General features: G+C 36.6%; 1 protein-coding gene across 1 annotated transcript in view; it reads left to right on the forward strand.

Moving 5' to 3' along the window:
• The first annotated feature begins 1174 nt into the window (after positions 1 to 1174).
• Positions 1175 to 8157, forward strand: part of LOC143023517 (uncharacterized) — a 39509-nt gene continuing 32526 nt past the window's right edge. Inside the window, exon 1 of the mRNA XM_076182050.1 lies at positions 1175 to 1425. The gene's annotated coding sequence lies outside the window, so the exon portion shown is untranslated. The remainder of the gene's footprint in view (positions 1426 to 8157) is intronic.

An 8157-nucleotide genomic window follows, 5' to 3' on the forward strand; every position in this document is an offset into this window, starting at 1 on the left:
TAATAATTTCTTCGTACAAATATGTAAATGCCACTTTTATTGATCTTAGCAAGTTGTAGGATTCTCCGACAATTTTGTTTATTTGTTTATCATAGGACAAGTCGTTTGAGATAATTACACCCAAATCTTTTTCGGATCTCTCCTTCTTTACCTCCTTGGTTCCAATTCTATATTGTCCTGATATTCTATTTTTGCTTTTTCCAAACTCCATTATGCTACACTTGTTAATATTGAAGTCCACTTCCCATTTCTGACTCCAGTTCCAGACCTTATTCTGGTCGTGTGTGTGTGTACGTGTGCGCGTGTGTGTGTGTGTGTGTGTGTGTGTGTGTGTGTGTGTGAGAGAGAGAGAGAGAGAGAGAGAGAGAGAGAGAGAGAGAGAATGTAAAGGTGAATGCCCATGTGTGTGTGCGTGTGTACACGTGTGTGTACATGTGTGAGTGTGTGTGTGTGTGTATTTTGACCCAATCCTTTCTTCTTCAACTAAATAAAATTGCCTGAAGTAAACTGAAATAAAAATACATATAAAAGACGTTATCAGGTCAAATGGGTTAAGCCTAAAGTAGAAGGGCGGCGGTGGAGGGGGAGCAGGTGATGGGAGCAGACGGTCTCGAACCTCCTTTCCTTCCTTAGTCCCGTCCCATGGGACGATCAAAGAGGTTCTTTTGTCGGCAACTTCCTCTAACTTCTTGTCCTATCTGTACTTCGTCCTCCAGAGGTGTTTTGTTCCTCCTTTGACAAAAAAAACGTCCAAGGGCTTTGAGTACACGCTTCCGTGCCGGATGGTACCCTATTTCATATTCTAGATGCAACTAGAATATTTTACTCATTTTTGTTAGAAATCCTTTGGTCGTAGGCCAGGTTTAGTCATTTACGTGACAACCGCCTCAGGGGCCAGAATGTTTATGTCACTTTTTCGTTTTGGAATTCGCTTCACATATTAATTTTTGGTTCGAAGAACTACATGCATGGTAATTCCGGTTACCGTCACTCAAAGAAAACATATATCATCGTTTACCTCAAGTGTAAAGAACCACATTTTTATTCTGGCTAACACCAAACGATTTCATTCAGTTGAGGGGGAGGTTTACTTTTGACTCCTTGAGTGGCAAATCAACCTCAACTAACTCCATACACTGGCCATATGACAAGTATTTCTTTTGTCTTCAAGTTATTTTATTTACCTCTGGCAAGGGCTCACCCTAGTCCATTAAAAAGTTAACCCATTATCAAGTTAATTGACCACAGGACTTTTAGTACTTTTTCTGGCTGTCGATAAAACTTTTATTCAGCTCGGGGAAGTTGCCCTCTGTCATTAACGGGCTCACCATTTTCTCTCTTTCCTACAGAAGACCCGACCACCACTCCGTCGTCGTCGTCGTCGCCGTCAGACACAAAGCGGTCATCTCGTCCTCCGTCAGCTAAGTAAGACTTCAAGTGTTAATCTCTTATTTATTATATTTATTTCAAACTGCAGAACACATGAACCCATAGGAGAAAATCCTACTGAGATGCAGAGAAGTCACATGATCCTCATATCCGTCCAAGTCACCATCCAGAAACGAAACTATCTACAAAAGCTCGCTTCTCCTTAACTGTTGAGAGTTCGTTTGAGTGGTGATTACTTCAGTTACACTTTTTTGTTTTTCAAATCTTCAAATACCTAATTATTTTTGTGTCATATGTTTAGAGATTAAATGAAAACTAAGAGAAGTTAAACCTATACGAATGCTGAATGCTCATTGAGAAGTCTAGAATACCATAAGGAGTCTTCTTCTAGCCATTTAAATGCACTCAGCTAGTATGAAGTGGATGTAAGAATTAATCCAGATTGTATTTCGTCAGAGATAACCAAAGCTTCTATTTTTAAAGCAAAAGAGAGAACGAGAGCAGCAGTCTGTTGTCATGAGAACATACTGTGTGACTCTGGTCCGCAGGGGATATACATAAAATTGTTAAAACATTGGTTACATGAAACGTGTGTAGGCAATACTTCGTTAGGGTGTGGGGGAAGTTATGTCTGGAAATAGACACCACCTGCTAAAGATGGACGCACCATATAAACGACAGAACATCGAATTTCACTCTCCAACAGCAGTCTGTTTCTTAAGAACAAAAACTTGCTTGCATATTAAACCAAAATCTTAATGGAATACGCATAAAGAATATGATGAAAGAAATAACTAAACAAGACTGGAGACCTGTGAGATGTTCAACAAAGTTTGTGATAAAAATCTCCACAAAGTTCAAATGAACAGGATGAACAGACGTACAGAGTTTCTGCGCTGAGTGTCTTCTGTAGCAATCTGGAAACTGTTGCCAGATGTCTTGGGATTTCGGATCTCTTGCCAGAGAAACAAGGTCACTGATCTTCATAGAAAACAGGAGTCCAATGGCCCCTTTCAACGAAGAGACAGGCTCGCCCGGCCGAATAAAAACACTTCGCGTTTAAAAGAAGAAACTATATATTTTTTTCTACTGGAACTTCAACAAGATATCCTCTTTAGTCTGATATTCCCCTCTTGAAGTGAATAAAATTGCGTGGCGGCAGTCAAATCAACGTTTGTTATGTATGTCAACAGGGTACGGTATAGAATAACTAATGAGCACTTTTGAAAAAGATCTCACAAGTGAACGAAAACTAGAGACTCAAAAGGACAAAAGACAAACTAATTAAGTGGCGACCCTAAGCCCTTGCTTATTTCTATCTAAACCTATTAATACAACGGAATACCTTATGGATCTCCTACCTGTTAGCGCCAGATTATTTCATTTAGTTAAAGAAAATCAAAACCTTGATTACTTAACTGGAAAGATCAAATACTAGGATGAAAAGGATTAGAAACATTTCCAAGTTTTGTGAAGTTTTATCTCAAGGTCTTCAAACATTTACCTTAACTCCTCTCTCCCCTTCCTATCCTTCCATCTATATTCTCTTTTCTCATCCTTTTCCCTACCACCCCGAATACATCAACGTCTCTCCTATCCCTTTTCCGTCTCACCTCACGGATATCTTCCGTCTCTACCAACTTCCCTAACTCCCGTGTCCCTTCTTCCACGCTGCCTACTATTCTGCTGACAATCTCCTTCCAACTTATCTGTCTTCTCTCTCTTATCTCCCTCCTTTCTCGTTTCCCCCTCCTCTCTCTTGTATATATATTAGGATGGTTTGGACACATGGAAAGAATGAATGAAGAAAGACTAGTAAAAGAGGTATGGAAGGCAGATGTGGAGGGAGTGAACATGAGGGGACGTCCTAGGATGAGGTGGATGGATGGGGTAAAGGGGGCTTTGGGGAAGAGGGGAATGTCTGTTGAGGAAGGAAGGGAGAGGACGGAAGACAGAGGTGAGTGGAGAATGGTTGTATATGGATGATTGTTGTGACTGCATGAGGAGGAATGGGCGGGGGGGGGGGGTGAGGTAGTATGTGTGAGTAATTTTTGACGCAGCCCGAAGGGATTTCTCCCCGTCCTCTCCTTATATGCAAAGGGGGACGGAGAGGGGGGGTCGCCGATTAAATGAAGCGGCCTTGCTGTGGATGTACTGTGTCTTGCGACACTGCTTCTGACCCAGGGCGGTGGGCAGGGTGCAGGGATGACCCGTCATCCAGGAGGTGCTCAGATGAGAGGAAGGGTGGGAGGGGTGTGGAGTGTATTTAGGGATGAAATGGGTGGGAGTGTTTTTATGCCTTTCCCTTTTTGGCTACCTCCCTTGGAAGGGGGAAAAAGCCTTGGTATATGTATGTATGTATGTATATATATATATATATATATATATATATATATATGGATCCGGCGATTTCGCCGACAACAATTCGTCGACAACAATTCATTGACAACAATTCATCGACACGCTCAATTCGTAGATATACACAATTCATCGAAAAATAAAAATGAAAATATTCTAATTTGAAATATATAACTAGGTCGTGTTTTCATCCTTCATTTATCATACTTTTACCTTTGACAATGAAATAATTACTTCCACAGCCTTTATTAAGATATTACAAAAACAAGGTAGAATTTCTTTTCGTATTTATTAATAGTTAAAAAAACTTAATGACAATTACTAAAAATGACAAATTTAGCATATTTTTACCTTTGATAATAAAATAATTACTTTCATAGCCTTTATTTAGGATACTACAAAAACAAGGCAGAATTTCTTTTCGTATTTATTAAGAATAGTTCAAAAAATTTAATGACAAAACTATTAAAAATGAAAAATTAGTTTAAACTAAAATTGAAACTATAAATTGGTTTACTTAAAATTAGAAAGCTAGGTTATGGACTATTGCCCGCAAATAATCAACGACGTTGCTATATGAAGGATATCTTTCTACAAATATTTTTATCCGTTCAGAAGAGTTACGATATTTCTTTCTTTGTGGTTGAGATGAAATACCAGCCAAGTATTGATCGACTTTGACTTTAGTATAGTTTTGTTCTTTCTTCATGCTGTCGAAAAACTTCCAAATAATAGGGTGGTATCCAGCAACCTGTGTCTCAAATGCCCCATGCCATCCTTCAAGCGAATTATTTGTTTTTGGTAAAGAATGTAAAACGGTTTTCATAAACATCACCAATTATAATGAAAACAGAAAATGAGAACTACTGATGTTGGGTCGATATATTGTCGTCAGGTTATCCGGGACTGACTGAACCGTCCGCGACTGTCTGAACTGTCCGTGGGAGGTTCTGCTCACGTCTACATCCTCTGGGTCTCCATTCCTTGATTGCGTATGAAGATGTGGTTCTGGTCCATTTTACGTCTCCCGTCCTCTTGTTGATGTTGATGACATAGAAAATGAAAACAACTAGACCAGAACCACATCTTTATACACAATCAAGGAATGGAGACCCAGAGGATGTAGACGTGAGCACAACCTCCTACGGACAAAAGAAAGAAATATATATAGTCACTCTTCTGAACGGATAAAAATCATTGTAGAAATATATCCTCCATATAGCAACGTCGTTGATTATTTGCGGGCAATAGCCCATAACCTAGCTATCTAATTTTAAATAAACCAATTTATAGTTTTAAGTTTCGTTTAATCTAATTTGTAATTTTTAATAGTTTTGTCATTAAAGAATTTTAACTATTCCTAATAAATACGAAAAGAAATTCTACTTTGTTTTTGTAGTATCCTAAATAAAGGCTATGAAAGTAATTATTTCATTATCAAAGGTAAAAATATGCTAAATCAAGGCTGAAAACACAACCTAGTTATATATTTCAAATTAGAATATTTTTATTTTTCAATGAATTGTGTATATCTACGAATTGAGCGTGTCGATGAATTGTTGTCGGTGAATTCGCCCATATATATATGTGTGTATAAATATATATATATATATATATACAGTATATATATATATATATATATATATATACAGTATATATATGTAGAAAGTAAACGCTGGACTCGTCGTAGAAAAGAGTTTATTCCGACGTTTCGAACCCCGTCCAGGGTTCGTCTTCAGGGATATACATAGGCATACAAAGGAAATCAATTATATATCGGCACGTGTGTCGCCCTGGGAAAGGTCTCCCAGGCGGCCGTTACAAACATCCAAATTGTACAAAGTGCGGATTCCGTGGAATAATGACATAATGCTTGTAACAACATGAACATTCATAGTTAGCACAATAGTGCTCCTGAACAAATAAATAACTCAAATATCTATACTAAACCGGCCGAACCTGAGAAACACCGTACCAACCATTCGGCGTGTATCGGCCTACAGTAACTCTCCTGAAGTTATACCTATTGTTACTTCATTGTGCTCTTCTCGATCAAGTCCCATAAACTGAAACTTCGCCTTAAATTTCTGAAGAATTGTTTGGACGAACAAGTTATGCCCAAATCTATTCTGAACAATCGGTTGTTGAGTCTACGCCAAAAACCTTTTGAGGAACTTGAAAGGATTATTTTGCAAAAGCACGTAGATATCATGAAGATTGAAGTGAAGGAGTCTTTTTACATCACAAAAGAAAAGAAAGGTATTTTTCAAAATGCTATTCCAGACCAATGGAGAGTGAAATTATTAGATTACATTTATGCGAAAATTAAGGTTTGTTTGCCATAAAGTGGCTGGAATAAGGATGCTAACCCTAATTTTGTGTTTGTGCTTAATTTATCGGACAAACCTTTGAATGATGAAGCGAAATGTGCTCTAGGATATGGGTTGAAATTCGCCGCCAATAGTCAGCAGGTGAACTTTGTGGAAATTGCTAAGAGTTTTTGCAATTTGAAAAAATAATGATGTTTCAACACAAGACATCAATATTTGTAAAGGTTTTGTGTACATAGCTTTATCCACGCCATACCCACCAAGTGTGCCTAAACGTTTCTTTACTACTTTCAATAATCTTAAGAAGGATAAAGACTTACACAAAGGCGGATAAACGCAATTGCTTAGTTACCATGAACAAAAAGGAGTACTTAGAAAAAATGAAAATATTATCAAGTGATGAAGAGACTTGCAAAACTGAACAAGAACCATCTAGAAAATGTTAATAGTGAATTTAATAAGAAGATTAAAACAATTTTAAAGGGTAACGAACTGATAAAAAAATGTGTTACTGTGTCTCCGTCACTTCCGTACATGTACGGTCTAATAAAAACTCATAAATTTGATCATCCAGTTAGGCCCATAATTTGTTCTATTGGGTCTTGCACATATAAGTTGTCAAAATGGCTAGTGTCCCTTCTTAATCCTCTTGTTGGGGCAAGTTCACAGTCTCACATCAAAGATAATGTAGATTTAACCAAAAGTTGCTTGGACAAAATCATACATTTGATATTAAGTTGGTTAGTTTCGATATCAAAAGCTTAATTACCCGAGTCCCGGTGTTAGATTTGTTAGGATTTCTAGAAAAAGAGTTAAAGAAGCATGACGTAACACTCCCTGCTCATACAATTATTAGTTTAATTATGTGTAATTGACTCAAGTCTGAATTTAACGGAAACTTTTATACTCAAACATTTGGTATGGCCATGGGGAATTGTCTGTCTCCAATTCTTAGCAATTTGTACATGGAGTTTTTTTAGAGTTATTACCAAATATTCTTCCAAATAATACAGTTTGGTACAGCTATGTTGACGAAATTCTATGCATTTGGCCTAATGATCAACATTTGGATACTTTTTTGTCAGATTTAAATAATTTGGTGCATTCCATTAAATTCACAGTATAGGTAGAAGAAAAAAAGTTTTACAATTTTTAGACGTAAATATTCATCGATGTGGAAAATACTCTAAATTTGAAATTTACAGGAAGCCAACCAATGTCCTTTCATACATGTATTTTCACTCTAATCACAGTCAAAACACCAAGTTGTCAGTTTTTTCATCAATGTTCCTGAGAGCTTATAGAATTTGTTCCCCTGAGTTTTTGGATCAAGAAATAGAAATCATTCATAATATTGGAGAAAATTTAAAATATCCGAAATGTCTGACTGACAGGACAAAAATCAAAGCTAGGAAATCTTTTCTTAATACTTCGCAGGTCAAACAATTTAATTATAAGAATATGTTAACAATTCCGTACCATGAAAATTTAATCAGTCTTCCTAGCATAAAAAAGGTATCCAGGTAGTATTAAAAAACAATAATAATATTAAGAGCTTGTTAATTAGAAATTCGCCAAGAGGAAAAGATTGTAATTATAGCATACCAAGCAAAAATTGTGATTTTATTTACATAGGCCAAACAGGCCAACAAGTCAACACAAATATAGTATTAGAACGGGGCAAATGTCAAGTGAATTATTTGTCCACCTAAGGGATTATGGACATAATACTGACTGGGGAAACTCAAAATTAATTACATCTTGTAATAATATTGTTGAAAGAAATATTATTGAATCTTGTTACATAAAAAAAAAAATTGAAAACAATATGTATTTGAGTTTGGGTTTATTTAAACTGGACAATTTTATTATTGACAAGATTGAGTGTGATCATTTATAATATGGGACTTTTCCGAATATCCTGTCTTCTTATGTATATATTGTTTTTCAATGTATTGCTTTTCTGTACCTTTGAAGATGTCTTAAATAGACGAAAACATTCGGTATCCGTTTTTTCAATTTCCCGACGGTTTCTGCAAAAATATGTATGTATATGTATATATGTGTGTGTGTGAGTGTA

This window comes from Oratosquilla oratoria, unplaced genomic scaffold, assembly GCF_046742065.1.
Source record: "Oratosquilla oratoria isolate Oo_2021 unplaced genomic scaffold, ASM4674206v1 SCAFFOLD49, whole genome shotgun sequence".
NCBI lineage: Eukaryota > Metazoa > Arthropoda > Malacostraca > Stomatopoda > Squillidae > Oratosquilla > Oratosquilla oratoria.